Genomic DNA, 24429 nt, shown 5'->3' on the forward strand with positions numbered 1-24429 from the left:
CTCTGCAAAGGAGAAATGTCTCCCCGCAGTGGGAGGAGGAGCAAAATTGACCACCCTAACACGATCTCACGCCACAGAACGAGCATTAACATCACAGGCTGGCAAAAGCAGTAAGTGCTCATTTTCTGCGCAATGTTGGCCAAAAAAGATTCCATCAACAACTGAATTCTGCAGCACCCCAGCGGAAGAAAATGGCTGAAAGGATTCTCCGCATTTTGGATCCAGTTACCGGTACAAAACAATCACCTGAAAATCCATTTTCTGAGTCTTTTCCAACCACCTTACTTGCTACAGTATTAACGCAATTCCATTTTTATACTAGATACGAAAATACAATTTTCAATTACTGTAATCACTGCCAGGGAAACCTTATTGTCCCTTTAACATTCAGTATGTTGGGAGGCATGCTACCAGCACGTGCTTACTCCCTAAGAGTCATTATTTGGGAGCTGAGGTTCTTTTAATCCTAGAAGTAATATCACTTTTTATTTAAATAATACATATCCTCAAAGAAGTTTTAAGTACTGGACTATACATTACCCTTTATTAATAGTTCAGGGTAAGAAAGAAAAAAATGTATATAGTAATCATAACAACAAAAATAATAGCAGTAACGATAACAACCACCACAATTTGTCCTTACTCTTTGCCTGTGAACTATCTTTTACTTTTATGTGAACTATCTCATTTAAATCTTCCTAACACTAGTACTATCAGCCCATTTCACAGATAAGAAAACTGCGGCACAAAGATGTTAGGGAACATGATCAACCAAAGTTATGTAGCAGCTCTGTAGCAATGTCTGCCAGGAGCTCAAAAACCCATGTTCTTTCTGCTGCTTTAAGAAAACTGCATACAAAATTCCACAGTCTTCATACAACAGCAGCATCATTTTGCTCATGCATAATTTGAATCACTGCATCATGCCTTATACTTTCAGCCTCCTTTTGTTCACATTGCTACAGACATTGAAACTGGTTAATGGTTACATGAAATTCCATCCAATGGATTTGCCGTAATTTATTTTCGCTCTTCCCTCCTTAAGAGGCAGCTTTAGGTTGTCCAGGTTGCTATTTTCCTAACATAAAAACAGAGATGAACACCTCAGGATGTATATGTTATCTGGTGTTTTGCATTTTCCCACCTTAGCATAACTTTCATTGCAGGATTAATAAGCAAAAGGAAGGAATGTCTTGTGATATGGGGGGTATTTTATGTCAGATGGCTTTTCAAAAGGGTCGGACATTTAGGACTGCCATATTCTTACAGCAGTAGGCATTACCAATGTTTTTAATACCTTATCTGTTTTCATAAAAATAAAACGAGCATTTTGAAGAACACAGAAACATTTACTAGCACACCACCATGTTAAACTTTTGGTGAAGAACTTTCTAAGTATCTTTCACTCATTCACTCACCAAACTTTATGGCATGGCTGCAAGGCACTAGAGACACAGTAGTGAAGAACTCAAAAGCCCTGTCCACATGGAATATTCTAGAGATACTTAGCTTCACGGAAATTCACCTAGCTATATTAACAGGATCATTCTATACTTGCACCTTATAAACTGTTTTGTTCTTTCTACCATCTATCACCTTATTTTGCTATGCCAATAAATACAGATCGATTGACATCATCACGTCTAATGACCACACAGGATTCCATTATTTTTGTGTACCAACTTTTTCACCATCAATCCTTACTCGGGATTGATTTGAATCATTTTCATTTTCTCACTCTCATACATACCACAGTGTTGATCGTCTATGTGCACGTTTTTTGTAATACTTGTGTAATTATTTCTTAAACCAAATGCCTAGAAGGGGAAATTGCTGAATAAGAGGGTCTGAATGTTCTTATACCTTGATATATATAATAATAAGGACTATATAAATTATTTTCCTGGAAGTGATACAGCAGTTTGCATTCCCACCAATATTACACAGAGAGGCTATCACCCCTCTTTGCCAATGTACTGTTATCAACCATTTTAAGCTTTGATAATAACAATGCTGCTTTTCCTTTGTTTTATTATTATAAGGTTGAATTTCTTTTCACACTTGCCCCGACTATACTTCGTCTTTTATGAAATGTCTGGTTTGCAATGTCAGCTCCTCTGTGGAATTTTCCTTATTAATCCATAAGCATTCCTCATTTCTTAAGGCTACTAACCGCTTGTCAAGTATTGCAAAATTTGCAAAATTTCCTCTAATGATTGGTCAACATCTTTACAGACTTTTTTTTCAACATAAAGTTTACAATGTTTATGTAGTTAAAGTTATCAATCTTTTTCTGTTTGGGCTCTGTTCTCAACGTCAGTCAGGTCTCAGTAAGAGCTTTCCAATACCGTGGTCTGAAAAGCACTCCCCCGCGCTTGTCTCTGAAATATTTATGCCTTTCTCTTGTTTTCTTTCCTTCTTTTAGGACTTAAATATTTGATCCATCTTGCATGTACATCTAAAAAGTAAGGTATATGGCCCACTGCACTGAAAATACTTTTACAATTTATGAGGAAAAAAAAAAAAAGGACTATAACCACATTTTTCTAGTCCAGAATTCATTACTTATTATAAGGTTGGGCACTGGCGCCCAACATAAGATTTGACAGCCAAGAGTATTTGCAATTAGCTTGATCTTAATGAACCTGTCCCCAAAGAGGGACCTTCTCAGGCCTTGGAGCTCTGAACCCAAAGCAGAGCAGATCAACGGAGCCAAAGGAAACCAGTTCACTGGCAGGTCGGCGCCTCAAGACTGATCTGGCTTGTCTCAACTAGGCGAACTGGTTGGACAAATTCTGTCGTCTTCTGCAGAATTTGCACTGGGCAACTCCCTAGTGGTGTTCAGACAGAAGCAGTCCAAGAAAGCCAATATCTGAGTAATAGTTCTAGAAAGAGAGAATGGCCAAAAGGATCGAGAAGAGAATCATTCTAGAACCGAAGGACACAGCATCTCTAGTTCGAAGGAATCCACTGGGTACCCAACAAGGTGGATTTTTTAAAAAGGGCACCTCACTGTGAAAATTCAGAACAATGGGCAGAAGAGAACATTCCAAAGGTTTTCACAGAGAAGAAAAAAGGTAGCTGAAAAAAAGATTAAGAATCAGAATGATTCGTATCTTAGGAAATGCAGCACTGGCGACCAGAAATGGCGGAATGAGGCCTTCAGAAGGTCAAGGTAAAGTGCCAACCGAGAATCCCATAGGCAGCCTTTATTCTGAATGCATCTGGACACTTTACTTCCTCCAACATCTCAAAGGTTACCTCCCATCACCCATTCTCAGAAAGAAGCCACAGCAGATGAACATGTCTAGAAAATGGGGAGTGCCACTCATGAGCAGAGGGACCCCCTGGATTGGGAGAAAGGGTGATCTCGAGAAGCCAGCCTTGCAGATGAAGAGAGTGGCCTCGAGGCTGTAGGAACGGGGGCCTCCTTGCCTCCTCGCTCTCTCCCCCTCCTTCTTCCCTCTCTCTCTCCCTCCTCTTCACATTCAGTCCACTAGGAAATCTTACTCTAACTTCAAAAATCCATCCAGAATCTGATCACTTTCCAGCATGTCTACTGGAACACTCTGGGCTGACCCACCACTGTCTCTTGCCTGGATAGCCGTGGTCTCCAAAAGTTCTCTGTGCTTCTCTCCCTGTGTCCTCCTTGCCAGAGCAATCAGCATGGCGTGGCCCCTTTAAAATGAAAGTTCCTCCACGGGACTTATAAAATCAAGTAGGCATTTCCCAATGCCCCTCTGCTGTCCTCTTCAACTGGGTCCCTGCTGCAGCCCCCAAGTCTCCTGGGTATTGCCGGAACACACCAACCACCTCCTCACGTGGGGACCTTTGCTCTGACGACTCCCTCGCCCTGGAAAGCGCTTCTCCAGGACACTAGCACCTGCTTCAAGGCTGCTCAAGTGTCACTTATCAGGAGGCCACCCTGAGCCCTCTGTTTACAATTTCATTATGTCCCCCTGTCTGCCCTCCCAATCCATCTTAATAAACTCAATGTTTTCCAATACAATTCACCATCTTCTAAAATTACACTTTTTTATGAGGCTTGTGGCTCATTTCCTCCACCCCACCCCCACCCCACTCATGTGTAAACCCCACAAGGACAAGAGTTCTATCCGCCATGTGCACTGATACCCCCAGTGCCTGGAACAGGGCGGGGCACCCATTAGCTACCCACAAACATTTCCTGAGTGAATAAATATGGGTGTCGGGGTGGGGTGGGGGGCTTCAGAAGGGAGTCTCCAAGAGCAGGAAGGGTGGATCAAATGGATGATGACTTTTAAAATGCTGAGAATAAATTTACATTCTCGCCCAAGAGTTCAGGGGTAAGACAGTTATAGGAACTCTGGAAACTATGCCAGAGGACCAGAAGATGGCCACTAACTCCGCTTGTCCCCGAGTCAGACAAGAGAGGGAATGGAAGTCTAGAATGCTCCTTGGCTCAGCTGGGAACAATTTATGTACTTCTAACAATGCATATGCTGGGCCTGGATGGAAGCCAAATTGTGATTTAAAAAAATACAGACTGGGGGTACGGAGAAGAGCACAGAGCCAGTGAGCGTGGGGTGGAAAGTCAGCAGGAATGGTGGGCCCAGCAATCCGGAACGGGCCAGATCACTGACCTAGCAGCACGATATCCCATGTTTGGGTCCTAATTATTTTTTTTCTTTTCAGCCAGGACTGAACCTACTCTGAGAAGAACTGAGAAAATGTGTCTGTGAGGAGCTTTATCTAGTAAAAGATGAGATCTAAAACTGGAAAAGAAGAAAAAGCAACCAAACAAATTGTTTTGAAATACAGGGGCCAAAGCCCCCAGACGTACGTTTAAGAGCGGTTCCCCCAGACAACAGGGTTCTTCTGGGGACCTGCTGCCAGCCAGGCTCTGGTTTTTCCAAATCACCTTCACAAACCATATGCCACTTGAATGATTTGAAGAACATATTGAAGTACTTGAGTAAAGAACATGGGACTCTGCCTTTCTGCTTTAAGGCTCTGCTTTTGAATTGGTAACTGTGAAGGTTTGATCTGCAAAACTCTTTGCCTTCTAAAATTATACTTGGCCACGGATACACTATGGGTGCGTTTTCTTAAATGCATTACTCGCTGCAGACACTACGAGAACCTTGCACTCTGCACAGTGGGGAATCGCGGACCCCACAGACAGGAGGGTGAATTCCCATGGTGACAAACATTCCTTGGTGAGCACAGCAGGCTGGTTACAGTGAATACAGACGGGATGTTGACTTTTATACTCCGATGCTTTTAGCTGCCTTTTATTTTTCTCACCTAGGTTTTTACAGTTTTACATGAAAATAAATCTCTTAGGTACTTGGGCACTCATTTCTGTAATTTGACTTAATATTTCAGGTGGACCCCTGCTTTGAACAAAATCCAATATAAATATTATCCAATCATATAAAACTTAGAGCTGAGACATGAGGCATTCCAATGCAATGAGGGGGCAGATAAACTCAAGTCCATCAGCAAAGAGTTAAAGCCCCCAAATAGGATCCTCAGAGATGCAGATTGGTGACAAGAATTGGACATATGGTCAAAAGCTCATTCCCTAGTGGAAGGGAACACCTATACAGATAGTCGTTAACACCGAGAAGGCAGTTTAATTACACATGACTGGCATATTCCGGTTTCCACTTCTTCCTAGATTCATAGTCAAAATTAGAGCAGTCACCGGCCCACCTGAGGCACAGGGGAGTCATGATCCCAGTCCAGATGCTGACGGCCTCGAAGCCATGCTCTCTACTCAGTAAGAGGAAACGAATTTCCAGCCAAATCTGCTTTTTTCTTTGCTTTGTAGCACCATTACCCCTAATTGCTGAGAAATCAATAGAACTCTGAACTGTTGCTGTGACTTGGTTGATCAAAGCAGCTCTTCGCCTCATATTGACAACTCGTTATTGAACAGTAAACCACCCATTCCTTCAACCTCTCTGCGGCCAGTAACTCAATTAGGCTGCATTAACTACTTTTACAAAGGCCCTCCTTTTAGCTTGACATCTGGGGTCTTTGCAGTCTCATGGACAAAAAATTCATATGCATCGCCTTTGTAGAGTTTTGCCCCATGGAACTTACAATGTGTAATCGGAACAGGCTACAGGGAACTAAGGGCATGCCTTGTCTCCTTCATTTGCTCTGCTTCGAGGGTTTATTTCTAAATCATACTTTCTTCAGTTATTATCAGTGTTTCAGGCTCTTTTCTAATTGAGCCTGGCTGTATTTAGAGATTCATACCAAGCAGGCCCTCCTCCTCCTTCTCAGCCTTTGTGCTTTCCCTTTATGAAAAAAGGATGTTCTGTGTCAGGGCAGTGGATTCTTTCCTTCCGAGCAGAACGCAGCCCGCTCCCTGTACCAGCCCCGCGGACTGTTGCCTGTGATGCCTGCCATGAGAAAAAATGTTCCTCTTACTGTATAATTAGCTTTATCTGCTTGGCTGTGGTGATGCTCACTTTTAATTACATGCACTTTAAGGATTTTCATGGAATTTTAAGGGCTTGATGTGAGAGGCCCTGATGACAGTTTCTCTGCGTATGTCCGAGATGGCTTTGCACAGGGTGTCGTGATCTCTGCTCCTGGTAGCATCCTTCCTGGTGAGCTGCTATTGACAACACCTCCTAGGATGCAGACTTTACATAGAGCATCTTCTTGCAATGCACAGAATTTAGAAGAATGTAGCATCATGATCAGTTGACATAGCATGCTCATTTCTGCCTCACTAAATTATACCTTTCCAAAGGAGCGTTTTGGAGGCAGAAGAACACTTACAAAATGCTCTTGTTCCAGGAGCCAGTTATCCAGCTTGAAGAATTAATATAAACAATATCAGTTTTCTTCTTCCATTATTAGAAGCTGCTGGCACAGAGCAGGAACTGTCAAATGTGCCACAAAGTGTGACACATTTCACACAACCTCACTGTGAGTATACTGACTTGTTGAACTAATATCTATTGAACTCTTGTTAAGGGCCAAGCGCTGATCTAAGATGCCAGGGGTGCAGAACAGACCAGTGGCCACTAAGTTCATGGAGCTTAAGTTCTTGTGCAGTAGCGATGGGGAAATACAAGCAAATAATAAATACCAAGATGATTACTCAGAGAGCAGTGAGAATAGTGAGGACATGAACACATCAGAGGAAGGAGATGGTAAAGAAAGGCTTTTTCGTGAGGTGACATAGGGTAAGGTAAAAATGATGGACTTGGTTTGGGTCGTCTTTAAAGGAAGTTACCTTGTGCCAACTTCCTTAGTTCCCTTAGGAATCACCTCCCTCCATATGCAAGATAAAATGAAAAGGTTTTATAGCCTTTTCCATCTCACAGTTTAAAAACAAGAGGGTGATGGGAAAAAGCTAGGGTTTGCGACTGGCTTTGAGCAGCCATTGAGAACAGAACAGGTAAAGTCATAAGCACGGCCACAGTCCTTGTTCTGGTAAAGTGCTAAATTACACCTATCAACCATGTGACCAGGCCCACCCCTAGTCCCACCAGTGCCTTGGGAGGGTCTGCTCCAGGTAGGTCCACGCCACCTGGTGCAGCAGAGTGACCTGCCGGTGAATGTGTCTATGGCCTTGGAGAGGCCAGGGCATGCAAAGGGCTGTAGCGAAAGGAAGATGTGGGGCACTCAGACTTTTACGTCTCAGAATTTTAATTAGAAAATGCAATGTGATCGCTACTCAGTAGTGGGCACAGGAACCACAGCTGCGCAGTGGAGGAGGGTGTGCGTGCAGAGCAGCCACAGCAAGCCAGCAAGTTCACAGCAAGTGGAAACTGGGGGCAAGAAGGAGCAGGAGGGGCAGACTGACGGCTCACAGGGTGCAGAAGTGAGGTGGTGATGTGAGGAAGAGCGGACAGAAAAAGGCATCGCTGCAAAATTGTGATGGAATGAATACTCACTGGCTCACACTCGGAAGGGATCTAGGTCCACCTCAGGTCCCGAACTAGGAGCAAGCCCATTTCTCCAAAGCCAAGTGGTGCTATTGTTTCTGATCGTTTCAAGAGGCAGAACATAATAAATGCTGGTCATGAACAGTCGCAGAGTGACCGAGGAAGAACAATTTGGTAAGAAGGAACAAAACTACACATACGCTCACCCTGTGTCCCAGCAGTCCCACTTCCGGGAACCTACCCTGAGGAAACGCCTCCAGGAACACAAGAATAGCCGGTCCCAAGGCCACGCATGGCGGCAGTCCCTGAAATCGTCCAATACTGGAAAAATTTTGAATGCCCAGATATAGGAAAGTGGTTGGATAAACTAGGGCACACAACAGACAATGAAATATTATGCATTGGTAAAAAAAAAAAGAAAAAAGGTCTTTATGAGCTGACGTGGACTGATTTTCAGAAATCAAAGGTTATCATTTAACAGCCAAGATAATAAAGGGGATAACAAGGTGTGGCATTATAAAAGTTATAAATTCAAATGTAACCACTAAGACACAAACTAATAGGAGAAAAAAAGTAGATCTCTGATTTCTGTCACCACAATAAGACACAACCATAGCTTGCCACTGTGACACTGTGCTGCCAGTCTAGGGCACCAGATGGCACCTGCACTCTAATGTCTTCTGTACAGATGAACGCGAAAAACTACATTAAACGGTGCTGTGTCAACCACCAGCTGATTCAGCAGAGCAGAGGGGCCAGGAGGTGAGTTTGGGGAAAGAAATGGTTAACATTTAAACAAGAGCTCGGTCTAATAGTGGGAGAAATCCGAATTGTGTTGGACTTAACTGCTGAGTACTACATTAATTTTGAACTTTTTCAGGCGAGGAGCTGGGGAGGCTGGAAGGCTTGGGGTTTCAGAGGTTTTCAGCCCCTTTCCTGGGAAACGCCCAGGGGAAGGGAACGGAGCGCAGCATTTCACGCGGCCACCAGCAGAGGGCAGCAGTGCCCGCCGAGTCTGGCAGAGGCAGGGCGTGGAGGAGCCGGGCTCCGGGCCCTGGACCCGCCTGGCGACCAGGAATTCTTGGCGGGGTGCCCGGCCAAGGGGAAGGGACGCCACATACTAAGAAACGCGAACCCGGGTGTCTTCTAAATTTCACAGGAGAAAAAAAATCACTGCAAAACCACTCATTTAAAAGCTGGTCATCACATTCCAAACCCTGCCCCTGATTTTAGTTACAAATGAAGCAAAAGATCCTTAAAGATCCATAGTCCTAATTTTAGATACTGACTTTGATGACTGTAAAACACACACATAGTTTATTCCTTCATTTAGTCATCCGTATATTGATTCAGCCCCTACTATGTGCTTGACTCAGTATCAAATGCCACTGGCAAAAAAGAAAGTAGATGTAGAACCTAGCCACACAGGCAAATAAATCTAAAACTCTGTTACCAAAGACCCAAGTCAATGAATTTTTTTAAGTGAGCTTTGGTGATACCAATCATGTATTTTTAAAATAGTGTTTAGCCAAAAAGTCAATAATTAGCAGTCACCTGGAGGCCAGTGTTCTTGGTTAACCCAAACCGCAGACAGCACACATTTGAGTGGTGGCTGCTTCTCAGACTTAGTGATTTCTTAATTTCTGATTTCCTGGTTGAATTGAATTGTTCAGACTTACAGGGAAACTTTCATGTTGGTGTATATTTTAAATTAGCCTACTACTAATAATAACAACAATAATAATAATGGCACCAGACTCTTATAAAGCATTTACTATGAGCTGGGTACTTGTTTAAGCACTCCACAAATATTAAGTCATTGAATCTGTACAACAACCCAGTGAGACAGATACTATTACTCCCCAGCAGAGAGGTCAAGCAGCTTGACCAAGGCCACCCAGCAAGTACAGAACAGAGTAAGACTGGAACTCAGGAAGTCAGGATCCTGACTCCATGCTCCTGGCCAGGACATTCCCCTTCCTGTTGTCACACACTCACCCTGGCACACTCCTCCGCGGGCACTGAGCTTCCTTATGGAATTAACTCTCTCTCCCTGCCCTGAACTCTCACCTGCCCTCACTCTAGACTGACTGATTACCTGTGTTTCTCCTATCAGTGCCATGTCACATGAACCTTGACATTTAAGAGAAGAGAGAACTCTTTTGTTATTTGATTCGGGTTTTTTCTAAAAGAACACCACACCGAATCCTGACCTTTTCCCTTCTACTCTGTTGATAATTTAAATAACTGTTTTGTGCCTTTTTCACAGAAGCTGAATTTAAATTATGTAGTTTAAAAATTAATTACTCCCCCAAGTTACCCAAACATCTGTCACCCTGCCTGCCTTTATCCCCAAGGTCATTTTGGTCAGGCGGTGCAGTGACTTCCTCCTGTATATTCCCTAAGGCATCTCCCAAATCTTATCTATTTCAGTAGCAGCCCTCAAGTGCTCCTTTCACCCAGCCTGGGCCTTTATAACAGCTTCTCAGGTGGTCTCCTGACCCTGACGCATTCCACAAACTCTGCCAGATGAAGCTTCTGAAAGCAATGTTCTGATCAGGTCGTATTTCTTGCTCTGAAACCTTGCATGGCTTCACTTGTCTACAGAATTCAGAACTGAATCCATTTAGAATTTAGTCTTTGCCTTGGGGCTCCACCTTAGTTTCACTACTCCCTGGCCCACAAACCCACCTCACTGTATACCCAAATTCACAAAGACAGAAAGTAGAACAGAGGTTACCAGGGACAGTGGGAGGGGGGAGCAGGGAGTTAGTGCTTACTAGTTACAAAATTTCTGTCTGGGGAGATGCAAACATTTTGGAAACAGTAGTGAAGGTTGCACAACATTGTAGTTCATGCCACTGAACTGGTTAAATGTCATGACCCTTACAAATGGTTCCAATGTCAAAGTCTACATTATATATACATGTATTTTAGCACCCCAAAAATTTCCAAAAAGTATACTTCATCCTAGCCCAACTAAACAAATTACTTCTTCCTCTCTGAGCCCCATTCCCCTATTATTTTCAGCTTTCTACAGGGCAGAAACTGATGGTCTTTCCATATTGTCAACTATTTCTCAAATCTTGTGAGGCTCTCTGCTTCCTCCTCTGACCAGTGAAATACCAGAATAAAATTTCAGAATGTTTCTTGTGGCTTTTATTACTTTCCTGTCACAAGTTTATAGGAATATTCCTTTCTTTCTTCTTAGGAAGCATAGGCCTTCTAAAAGGACACAGAAATAGCAAAGTAAGTTTATTTCATGAACACTCTGCATTCTGATCAGATGGTCTCTTGTGGAATATTTTCTCGAAGCAGGTCATAAATGCTCAGGACTGTCACGCCGTGTTCTGTGGAGTCTCATCTTCCCCTTTTCAAAGGTAGGTGGGCTGGTAGATTTCCTAGACCATGAACAAGCCAAATGCCTGAAATTCTGAAATATTTAGCATTCTTTTTTTTTTCTTTTTAATGGAGACCATTGATTCTATACATTTAGCTTTGAGGGAAAATAATGTAGCTCCTAATCTGTTTAAAAGGATGCTACAGTTACCCTACAACAGCTTTTTCACTTCTAAGAAATCTCTGAATTGGGACAGTTCACATCTCTGCAGGAAAAATCTTAAGCAAGATTTGCTCAAAGAACTCTACGCTAAGGGAGGGATGAGGTGGGATTTTGTGGAACATGGCAGCAAGGAGCTGCTTTATGGGCCACGCTCATCTCCGACTCCCTGGATCTCCTGGGGTCCACCTGGGGAAGCCCAAGGGCAGCAGGATACAAGTGAGGCAGCTCTATGAAAGCCCCAGGGGAAGTATTTTTCCCCATGGGCTGGGCAAGTACTACAGACCAGTTTGGGGAATAGGATGTGGCCTAGGGAGTGATGGATGCCAGAAAGAATTTGACCTGCACTCATTTATGACGCTTGTGATGAAAGTTGACATGGATGGTACCTCCTGGGCTGTGCATGGTAACAGCTCTGGATGACATTGTTCCCTCATCCCCTCAAACTGCCTCCTTCCAACCCCCCTGCCTCCCCCACACCCATGCACAAAGAGGAAAACTCATCAGAATGGCCTGAGATTATCATCTGTAACATTGACATAGCTGAGTAGCATCTAAGAGAAATACCATAACCTAGGAATTATATACCCAGCCAAAATATCTTCCATCTATCAAGTTGAAAGATATTTGAAGATAAAGAGCCAGAAACTATAATACCCAAATATCTGTTTCCAAGAAACTCAATACTCAAAACCAACCACAGATGAACCAGAAAAGAGATCTTAAGATGGAAGAAGATGAACAGGAGGGGTCCAAACCGCAGAGGTCAACAAAATATAGGGGGTCATTTTGTAAACATAAAGCTGATACTTGTTAAAGCAATATAACAGACCCAGAATTAATGTACCAAGCTCTAAAAGTTAAAAGAATAAAAAATAAAAAATAAAAAAAGAATTCAAATTCAAAGAGAACTTGGTAAAATTACTATTTTAATCAGATACTTCTAGATAGCTTCCTTGGGTAACATATCTAACAGAAAAACAAGAACATGGGGGAAATAAAAAATACAATCAATAAACTTGATGTAACTGGTACTTTATAGACCCTTATAACCACTGAAAAGGGAATGTACATTATTTTCAAAGGTCCAGAGATAGCTGTAAAAAGTGATGATAAAGAACTGTCAGAAGTCCACAATTAAAGCCTTAAAAATTCAAAAGCATTGAGATTTTACAAGCCACAATTTATCACTTTATAATAAAATAAAACCAGATATAAGTAATTTAAAATTGACCAAAATCTTACCCAGTTAGAAAATATAAAGAAGCTGTTGATGATAACCTTTGGATGTAAGAGGAACACAAAAGGAAATATTACTAGCTATATAGAAAGCAACAGAAAGTAGTGCACAGCATATAAAACCTCTATAAAATCTCATACAATGGGACCTATCCTCACAGTTCATGGTCTTGAATGCCTTCATAGCTAAAGAGAAAAGACTAAGAGGTACTAAGAACTCACTTGTATAATTTTCTAAAAAGAACACAAAACAAACCCAAATAAACTAGGAAGAGAGAAGAACTAAAGATAAAACCCCAAAGTAACAAGGTAGCATAAGTAGATGGCAGACAGAATAAGTAAACCCAAACATAGCTTCATGGCAAATACTAATGAAAGGAGCCCCTAAAAACCCTAATTAAGGAAAGAGACAGCAAGACAGAGAGAGCGAAAAAAAAAGGTAATATTAGAAAGGACAAAGGGGAAATAACCACAGAGACTGCAGGGATTAAAATAATTTGAGAGAACAGAATAATCGGTTCTATAGCAATAGTTCAAAAACTTTGAAAAATGAATTCCTGGCAATATGATGAATCATGAAAATTGACCTAGGAAGAAAGTTTAAAATTCTGAATCATCAAAGAGAAGCTGGAGATATCAACCATCTATCATATGATTTTTTAAAGAGCTATAGATGTCTGGAAGACATTAGAGGTACTTAAATATGGACTGCATATTAAATGATAGTTCATGATTATCACTCATTTTCTATGCTGTCACAAGTATGACAAAGCCCTTATTCTTAAACATTTTGTGCTAAAGAATTTGGGATGAAATGTCATGATGCGTGCAATCCTCACACACACATAAATATGGCAGTATCATTATAAAAGTTGCAGTAATCAAAACAGCATGGGATTGGTGTAAAGATAAACAGAGTGATCAATGACACTGACTAGTCCATAAAAGTACCCACACCTGTGTAGATAACTGATTTTTGGCAAAGTCACAAAGGCAATGCAATGAATGGAGACTTTTCAACATGAAATGCTGGAACTATTGCCTATCCATATGCAAGAGCACCAAGTTGGATCCCTGCCTCTCACATTAAAGCCTCAGACTATAAAACTTCTAGAAGAAAACATAGGAGAAAATCTTGGTGATCTTAGGCTTGGCAAAGATTTATTAGATGCAACAGCCAAATCCATAAAAGAACATTTATATATTGGGCTTCATGCAAATGTAAAATCTCTGGTCTTCAAAAGACACTGATAAGAGAATGAAAGGACAAGGCAGAGATAGGGAGAAACTCTCTGGAAAGTTTATACCTGCTAAAAAGACTTCCAGATTATATAATATAAAGAACACTCAAAATTCAACAATGAGAATGCAAGCAAGCTAATAAAAAATGGGTAAAAGGTGTGAACAGATCTATCACCAAGGAAGAGATATGCAGATAGCAAATAAACACATGAAGAAATACTCAACACCATTAATCATTAGCTGAGGAAATGTAAATTAAAATATCCAGATTTCAATGGCTAAAATCAAAACAACTGCCCATACCAAGTGGCAACAAGGACATGGAGAAACCGGAGCTCCAGTCCCCCGCTGGTGAGAATGGAAGATGTTATAACGCTTCAGCAAATGGTTTGGCACATTCAAGTTGGACATATGATCTAGCAATTCTACTCTAATTATTTACTCAAAGGAACAGGAAATCTATGTTCATTCAAAAACATGTATATAGCTATTCATAGCTCCAGACTGGAAATGGCCCAGAGGTTCATGAGCAGATGAATGGATGAAGACATTTCCATATATGAATACATGGAATTTGCCTTGCAATGAAAAGGAATGTGCACACAAAACCAGGGCTGCATCTCCAAATAAGTATGCTGAGCGAAAGAAGCCAATCTCAAAAGATCACATATTATGCAATCTCATTTATGTCATGTGTCCAGAACATGCAAATCTCTAGAGACAGAGAATAGATTGCTGGTGCTTAGTGCTGGGAGGATAGAGAAGTTGAGGGGGGTAACAGCCAAGGGGCATGAGGTTTCTTTTTGGGGTGATGACAATGTTTCAAAGCGGACCATGGTGATGGCTGAACAACCTGTGACTATACTAACAATGACTTCATTGTACTTCAAACGGATGAACTGTACAATATATGAACTGTATCTCAATAAAACTGTTACAAAAATAAATAAGCAAATAAAAGGAAGACACTTCTCCCCTATATTGTCTTAACAGGTCTAGAACAGACAATTTTATATAATCCTGATTTCTCAACTTACTTATTCAAAATTACAGCACTCTTCTCAATATATTTTTTCAGTAACTTTTTTCCTTGACCCACCCTCCCCAACCCCCCAATGCCCCCATCACTTCTACTGTATATTTACTTCCTCTCATTTATCACCTATCTTGCCCACTGGAACCCAACGCCATGACTATAGGGATTTTTCAATGGTTTATCTGTTACTGCTTCCCCTTTGCTTAGACCAGTGTCTGACACATAATGGATGCTCAATAGATCTTTTTGAACTATGGAATAAATGCTTTGGAGCCGTTGCTCTGCCCAGTGCCCCTGAGGTGGTATACCCCTTTGTGGTCACATATGATAATTATGGTCTCAACCTCAGGCTCAGTAGCAAAGTGTCTCATCTCAAAATTCATATATTTAAATTTAACATTCAGACCCACCTGTGAGAAGATGGGTGGCTAAAAATGTTAACAAACTACAGGCTGTAACACTCCAAAAAGAATGGTGGTCAGTGCACACATTGTGTATCTGTGGTTTCCATTTGAATCTTGAGTCCACATTGCATTAACTGAGGCTTCTGTGGTAGGCGACAAAACGGACCCTGGGGGACAGAAGCAAAAGGAAATTTATTCGAGAGAGATGTGCACTCTCACAAGTGCAAGGAAAACCCTGAGGACCAGTCTCATTATGGGAGCTCCAAGGAACGCCAGCCATCTGGCCAGTTGCTTTATGGAGCAAAAGTTGTGATGAATTAATTCTAGCGTCTGTTCTTCCTTCTTCTATCACTTCTCTCAAGATTGAAAAAGTGGGGGGAGAATCCACTTTGTCTGGCTGGGCCTGTGCTTATTCCAGAGTGACCATCCCCCAGGACCAGTCCCTTTGGGTGAGAAGTTATTGCCTGATGCGGCATCAAGGTGTGTCGCTATGCGGAGAGAGGGGGCAGTGTGGGACAGGGAAGAGCAACAGCGGTCGCTGCTCAGCCTTCTGTCTGGGGCCTTTTCCTGGTTCCATGATTAGCACTTTTGTAGAGGGTGTGATTTCCATTCAAGTTCTACTCAAGTTTTCGATGTGAGAGTTGTGTCACTATATCGTGAATAATAGTAATAGTCGAATTATAAAATACTATTTACCACCGAACCTCTATTTGATTGATATGGCAGGAATTCAACTTGGTCAAACTGGGCATGAGAGTGGGGTGTGGCATAAAGTCCCCATGCCTAGGCAGGAGGCCTGTTACTTGCTGAGCCAGACAGGTTTCTGGTCTTGAAGGACCCTTGCCCCTCGGCGTTCTTCACGTCTGCGCTCTCCCTCCACAAACTCCAACTTCCTTCCCCCTTCCAAAGGTAATTCCTCAACCCATTTAAGCTTTGGGGAAAGAGCCAGAGAGGGAGGCTATTTTCGGGCAATTTTTACCTAAGGCTGTAAAGACAAAACTCTACGGTCACGGTATTCATTTCCTAGGGCTGTCCTAGCAAAGTAACACAGACTAGGAGGCTTAAATAGCAGAAATGTATTTCCTCGCTGTCCTGGGCACTGCAAGTCTGAGATGAAAGTGTGGGCAGGGTTGCCTTCTCTGGAGTCCTTTCAGCTCAGCCTAGCCGGCAGTCCTCTCTCTGTGCCCTCACGTGGTCTTCTGGCTGTGTGTGTCTGTGTCCTCATCTTCTTTACTAAGATACCAGTCACTGTTTTAGGGCCTCCCATAGGGCCTCGTTGTGTCTTACTTCTTTAAAGGCCTCTCACCAAATAAAGTCACATTCTGAAGGACTGGGGGTTAGGGCTTCCACATACGCATGTTCAGGGGACACAATTCAATCTGTAACACAATAGAAACACCCAGGAGGACCTTCTGGGAGCAGGGAGGGAAGAAACACTGCAAGAACACCACACATCGCTATGCCTCCATGAATTAGTGGGGTCCGTTCTGTGACTAACTCAGCAGGCCCCTAACTTCTGGACTCTGCTTCATGCTTGTTCGGGTTTCCTGCATTGTTAGCCTAGTCAGGGACCTGCACATGCGTCTAATGTGTTTGACGCTTGTGTGTTGTCAGCTTAGAGGAAGGTGGGGGCCAGGGGGTTAAGCCCGGGCTGTGTTACAGAGCAACTGCAATCTTCATGCCCGAAAGGAGCTTGAAACAAACTGCAAACTGGTTCTAAGCCCTACTCACTTATTTAACAAGAGAAACCAGAGTACACTAGGGATAGCTGCCATCCGCCCACGGTCCTGCTTCGTGCAATCACAAAGCAAAGTGTTAAGAACACAGAGGCTGGGGTCAGACAGCTTGCACAGGAATTCTGGCTCTGTTGCTTAAGGGAAAATTAACCACTCAGTGCTTCAGACATTCTACCTGTGAAATGGGCAAGAATCATATTCCCCAATCTGTAGTGCCCGTGTGTGATTCCAAGTGGTCCTACCTGAAAAGTGCCTATAGCAGAGTTTGGTACGTTTTAAGTGCCCATTATTGTCGTCAGCCATTAATTACCATGTGGCAGCCAGGAAATTTTAAAATCCTACCTTAAACATTTATAATCACCAGATAACCTGAACAATTCAATTCTCAAAGTTGCTATACAAATAGAAATGAATACTTCCTTAGCTGTCTGAATGCAGTTCCAGTCTGACAATAGGGAAGACCTAATCCGTTTAAAATCAGAGAAGCCCCTGGGGCAGCTGAGAGAGAATCACAAAGCCTGGTGCTCCCTAATAACCACTGGCCCTAGGAGCATCACTTCACCCCCGCAGACTCTTGCTTTACACACATTTCAACAACCTTGCCTCAAGAGCTTTCCAGAAGGAGCAAATTAGAAAGTAAAAGAGGAAAATGCTTAGAAGCGGGCATTTAGCAAGAAGTGACAGTAGCAAGAAGTGACAGCTGACACTCTTGTCAGTTAAGGAAGAATCAAGAAAATTAAAAAGCAGAGCAAACAGCCCCACATAGCTCAATAATCCCCGAGGGCTTCCCCGCATAGCACAGTGATTGATGGGCTTCCGGATGACCTGCAGACCTGAGGTCCTTCTGTGGTGCTGGTCTCTCCATTCACTGGCTGCCTCCTCCTCAGCCCCTCCTTCTCTCTTTCTTCCTAAATCTAGGTGGTGACCAAGTCTGACCAAGTCCCTCTTAAAAGGATGTTGAGGTTCTGGCTAGAGATGAATGTCCTAGTCAAGGCGGCCGGTGTCCTGAAATATGAACACACGGTTCACAGTGTGACCACTTTATCACTGTTGGCTGGTCAACCACAAAGGAGATGTCCACCTAACCCCCTGCCTCCAGTATCCTTGTCTAAGTATAATCAAGACGGGGTGGGGAGCATATACTCAAACCTTTGTGATGCCTGTCACGGGTTAAACAACATATGCTTGTTGCTCTGTTCAAATAAAAAAATGACACATCGTCACAGAGGTAACAAAGTTGGCTATTTTAAGTTATTTTAGAAAAATAAAACTAATTACATGTATTCAGAGTGAATTGGAAAAAGCAAGCTAATTAGCTCAATAATTCAGACCCAAAAGACCACATTCACTTCAATTGTGCAGATAATTGAGGGAAAACTAAGGGGCGTGTGTGGGTTGGAGCGGCTCCTAATTCCTTACTGTGAATAGAAAAAGGCTTGGCTTTCCTTTTCCGCTCTGTATCTCACTTTTTTCTTCTCTTCTTATGCCATCATTAGCTTGATTAGGCATTAATATGGTGAGGTTCCCTTCCACAAATGTGAACTCTCTACATGGGTTCCCTTTAAATCCCCTGCCAGCTCTCCAGCGGGGCCACGCTGCAGGCCTCCGTGTTTGCTGTGCGGCTGGCTGCCTTTGCTGGTGACAGAGTTTAGATGTGATGGTCAGAAGCTGCAGGATCACTGAGTCCCCCGTGCAGCAGGGTGCAGTGTCCACGCTTAAATCTTGTCTCCACTCACTTTATCTGAAGCTGAACTCCAGAAGACCCAATAACACACTGCCACAAACAACTTAAGATCTGCATCATCAGAGAATTCACTTTACCTCTGAACTGAATGCAAATATGCTTAGTGTCCTCAGTGCAGGCATTTCTAACAACCAGCATCCTCCTGCTCATTAGGCTGATAAAGTGCCTTCCAGTTATGAATCTCAAATGGAGCATTCTGTCTGCTCTGAGCAATCTGCCTTTTAGCTCGCAAGCCTTGGAATAGGTGACTCCATGTAGGTGTGTTCGTGTTCTGGGATTTCCGCGGATCGCCCTTTATTAACAAGTAACTGTTATTAACAAAACATTGCTTTCAACAAACACACAGTCATCACCTCTGTTGCCTGTGTATGCACTACGGGCCTCAACTGTCCTTTGTAGTCTGTGTGCGCCATGTAATTCCCCGTAGCTGCTGTGAACCTCACAGATCTTGCAGTGCCTTGTCCTTACAACAAATGTGCTCCGTGTTTGTGCTCTGATGACTCGCTGGTCACCAGCCTGCACCTCAGAAAGCAGTGCTGCACTGCCCTTACACTGTGACATTTTCCCTGTGACGCCTCCGAGCTTTGCGGCCCATGCTGTGGAATGTCACGGAGCCATCTGAATGCACTGCTTCCTCGCCAAAGCAGAGAGGGTGGGTGCAGTTCCACAGCAAATCCAGCTACTGAGAAGAGGTTTTATTCTTAATATCTATTCACCACCGCCCACTCGCAGCCTCCCCTTGCTTTCACAAGATAATGCCTATTGAAACTCCAATCTTATTCTGTTTTATTTTAATCTGTGATGTGCTCACATTCTGAGCAAGAGAGGAGAGAAGGAGAATGCTTCTGTTTTTGTTTGTTTTTCTTCTTCCAACACTTTGGGTCAATTTTACATTTATACAGAGTAGAAACAGATCTAGATAAAACACTTCTCTTTGATTACTAGGGTCTTTTCTTTAAAAGTTGTAGCTCTTGACCTGAATCAGTCACAGTTGCACAGACAGTTTAAATTGCTTTCAAACTTTTCAGACACTTGTAATACAGCCAATCCTTGCACGTCTCTATGCACGATTTCTTTTTATCCTTGCATCCCCCTTGTTACTGAGTTTTCTCTTCAGAGGCTTTTATGAACAGTCTAGAACACATGGAAACGATGCCAGAGAAATATGTCCTCTATCTACTCTGAAAGCCTAATTGCCCCTTTGTATGATTTATTTTAAAAGATACTTTAAAAATAACATGCAGCCTTTTTCTCATTAGACTTCTTGCTATTACCCAAGAGAAGAAAATCAAATTGTATTTTACTGTTAAGAGATAGTCACTGTTACTAGGTTGGTGTGTAAGCCACCTAGTCTCTTAAGCACAGAGATTTTTTAAGTCAAATTTTCGGCAGATTTTTGAAGCCGAATTTAATGGGAAAATGAAGTCAAAATTTGATAGCAAACTGAAATAGTTCTAACAGTCAAATAATAAATTAACTCAAAATGAACTTACTTCTGAAAAACTGGGGCCAGTTCTGATGGGGCTGTCTGGAAAGATGACCTAAAATATATACCTTCAAGCTAATTATGGTGTTTTTACTAAACCATTATGGTGTCCTATAATGAAGGTAGAAAAGCTTACCATCGAAAGAGTGGCAAACTTAGAAACCTGTAAGAATACTGGATTTGTGTAAAAGAGTTTTTTTTCCTTGTACGATTAAAACACCAACTTGAAAATATGAACATTTGCCCCAAATGTAGCTAGTTCTTTCATGTTCTGTGGAGCCAGAGTGTTGTACATATTATTCCCTATGATAGGGGCTCACCCTGGGGTAGGCAGAGGTGAATTTCAGTACAGGTTCACTGAGAAAAGACTTTACCCCAATATCTTTTGGTGGGAATTAGTAGCCCTGTTTTGAAAAGAATGCTGGTATTTCCCATAAATTTTCTACCCCAGAAAACATGTCCACCATTAGTTTATAATAAATGAATGAATGAATGCAAAGAATGTCATTGCTCTGGTTTTATCCCTAATATCATTTGTTCTGTGGGCTGCATCTACATAAATATTGTAACTAAGGATCGGTTCCATTTGGGGAGTTAGGAGAAATAGTCATATTAATATAAAGAGAGCATTTTTAAAGGTCTCTGGGCTATTCTGAACTGCACCTATGCCTTTATTTCATGCATTTATACACATAAATGTCACTGCCTCTATGTAATAGCTGCTATCGTACTCAGGGCTGCCATGTGCTATGGAAAAGCATCACTCACTGTCCCACAGAACAAGGGCACCCACGGATTTGGATGTTAACCCAACTGACCAGCTGAAGCAGAATATAACCCAAATACAAGTGGGATCTCATGTGGCTGGGGCCCTGGGCCATGTCACATTCAAAGAAGCATTCCTACAGAGAAATGCGCACCAAAAGCCATTCTTGGTCTCACAAGAACACACTAAATAGAAGAGAACGTTTTTAGTGCAAATTTCCTTTAAAAAGCCTCTCTAGATGACTATCCACATTCAAACTCTTATATTCCTACCAGCAGCTTCTACCAAAATGCTTTCTGCTCTCTCTCCTCTCTTCCAAGAGACATCCTGTCCATGTCCAGACCCAAAGGGCTCTTCCACTCTGTTGTCCCTATCTTCATTCCCCACCTTAGCTCTTTATTATCTGGATTCATTTACCCTTTCTTACTTCTTTCTGTTTTCTAATTCTCCCATGAATAGGATTCCGCACAACAGAGTCCGCAACCTGACCATGCAATCAAAAATCAAGAATCCAAGAAGGCTTCCCTTTCCAATGGAATGAATAGGGACAAAGTCATCAGCTTATGGAATTAGAGGCATGCCTGTTTCCTACGATTGTTTGGAAAAGCCAGTGTTCTTTCCACCTGTCTCCTTGTTCTAAAGTCTCCATTCTCCAAGGGAGATGCTTTATGCCTATGAAGAAATACCCATCCATCTTCTATATTTTATTCATTCAATAAGCATTTCAGGCTAGGTGCTGGGCTACCAAGATGAATATACTAAACGAATATACTAAAATGGTAACACATACAGCTGGCTATGAGAATCTGTATAATGTTCTTTTATCTTTACACTTCTACATAGAGAACATGGGTAAAATACTGTGTGAAGTACTAACATGTGGGAAGGCATCTTGAAGGAGGGATCTGAGTTAGAACATGCAGAGCATAGGAGTGAAAGGTGTTCTGGACAAAAGGAACAGCAACCGCAAAAGCTCTCCTCTACAAATAGGAAGAAAAGCAGAGGGGCATGAAACGGGTGAGAAGTTTGGTGGGCACCCATGTGGCAGGCAGAGCACCGTCGGTCTGAGTTGTTTCAGAACCAAGAAATGGGATAAACAGGCAGGAAAAGGGAACCCAAATTTACTCAGTCTGAAAAAAGAACTTTCTTATATACTAAACAACCTGACAACAGTGATACTAATAGCAAATACATGCTACTTATTCCATGCCAAGCACTGTCCCAAGTGGTACATGTCCTTTATAAAGAAATATATATGTGCATTTTTATGTGTGTGTGTGTGTGTGTGTGTATATATATATATATACAATTAATCTAACAACCCTTTGTTATCACACCCCTCAATTTATAGGTACAGAAACGGAAGTACAGAGATGGTAGGTAACACACCTAAGGTGACACAACTAGTAAGTGGTCAACCCGGGATTCGAAGCTAGGCATTTGTGGTCCTATCATTTGTGTTCTCAACTACTATTTCACACTGTCAATGGAACGACACATTTCCTGTCACTGGAAGTCTCCAAGTAAAGCTTGGTTAGCCCTTCCACAGAAATGCCCTAAAAGACTTCCCTGCTTTGAATGGGAGACGGAGCTATGACACTTCTAGGCCCCTTTCACCTCTCCACCTTAACTCACTCCAAAGCTTCTTGATAGCTTCCTAACTCAAAACCACGCTTCTCGAAGCCTCCTTTCTTTCCTCTATAATTCAAGTGCCATGGAAATGTCAAATCATAACATTCTCTCAGCTCTAGCTGCATGATTTTCCCTTCACACCCTCTTGTTTTCTCCCCTATCCTGGTTATATAGATCAACTCGGTCTTTCTGAGCACCTCCATCCACCTTCCCCTCCCGCGTCTCAGTTCTCCTCATTTGTGTGATCTCCCTGTCTGCCTCCCGCAACTAGTCACCAAGGTCCAAAAATCAATCTGGCAATGATAGCATTTACCCCTGAGAGAGCTGAGCGGGAAAGCCAGAGGGATGTGGCTGGCCATGCGCGAGTTAATTAGCCCTCTCTCTCTGTGCACATTTACGATTGGGACTGAGAACTCCTTGCGTTTTGAGAGCAGAGCGAGAGGCCAGAGGAAGAGGAAAATGTGAGCTCTGCGTGCCAAGCTGGGCCTCTCAGGCCTGGAGAGCTTTTCACTGAAGGGTCTCTCAGACCTGGCTCGCAAACGGGCAGTCGCTCCCGTCTCCACAGAACCAGAGGAGGCTTCAGACATTTCTGTTTGCCTTACGAACAGCTGGTGGCTCCTATATGAATCTAATTAAGCATCTTCCTGGCTGCAAACACTTCAAGTTCTATTTTTAAGATGAAGGATGCTTCCCAAAACGTAGCTCGCAGACAAATGGTTTCAGACATTTTATCCCCAACGCTCCATTTTGTGGCACAGGCTAAATCGCATTATAGAAATTACTCCCACTTGAGGCTTGGCCAAGTCAATAATATTGATTGATGAACCCAGGATGTCAGCTGTCTGAATGCAATGCTTCAAGACCAGACCCACTGTCCTTTAACCTTGTCATATTTGTGGCTGACGCCCTTTCCCCTGACAGCCCCTCCCCAAAATAATAAATGCCAGAGAAAATGAAAACCGACTGCCATTGTTTCCATCAGAGGAAGCAAGATACAGCTGCGTTTCAGGCTGGACACTGGGCTGGCATCAATTCTGTCACTAGAATTTCGGCAGGTTTGGTTGGTCACCTATCTGGTCTCCTTTACAGGCACTTCTAGACCTGCTCCGCTCCGTCCCATCTGTGGAGGCCTGCGGCCCGACCCTCCAAGGAAAAGAGACAAACAGAGCAAGATACCCACTTTTTGGAAAGTAAAGGCTGGGGTCAAGGAAAGACAGTTACTGTGATGTAAATTCCAGGACTCCTGTTAAGTTTTCTGCTCACAAATAATACCTAAAACAAAGGTCCTTCCTGGATGAGTCCCCACTTCTCTGTTACCACCATCACTAAAGGGTGTAATCAAGGGAGAGGCCACCCCCTGTTGCATAAAAGGGAGCAGAAATTGAAGCCAGAGAGGTTGTTACTGACAATACATTTTCCTACCTCAAAAAAAAAAAAAAGGAAAACTAAAAACAGCAAAGCAAGGGCTATAGAATAAATCAGCACCCCCTCCAAGTGAAAGAGAGAGAAAAGAAGTTCAACCAATTCAAAGCAGAAGGCTGCCCACGAGGAGCCTCAGGGTCACACAGAGAGAGGGCAGCGGGGAGCGGAGAGGCGAGAGCCGCACACAGAACCCGCTCACAGAAAATAAAGCAGAACAGGGGACCCCGAGCCAGGCTATATGGAGAGGAAATAGTGAGGGAGCCTGAAA

Source organism: Manis javanica, chromosome 3 (assembly GCF_040802235.1).
Source record: "Manis javanica isolate MJ-LG chromosome 3, MJ_LKY, whole genome shotgun sequence".
NCBI lineage: Eukaryota > Metazoa > Chordata > Mammalia > Pholidota > Manidae > Manis > Manis javanica.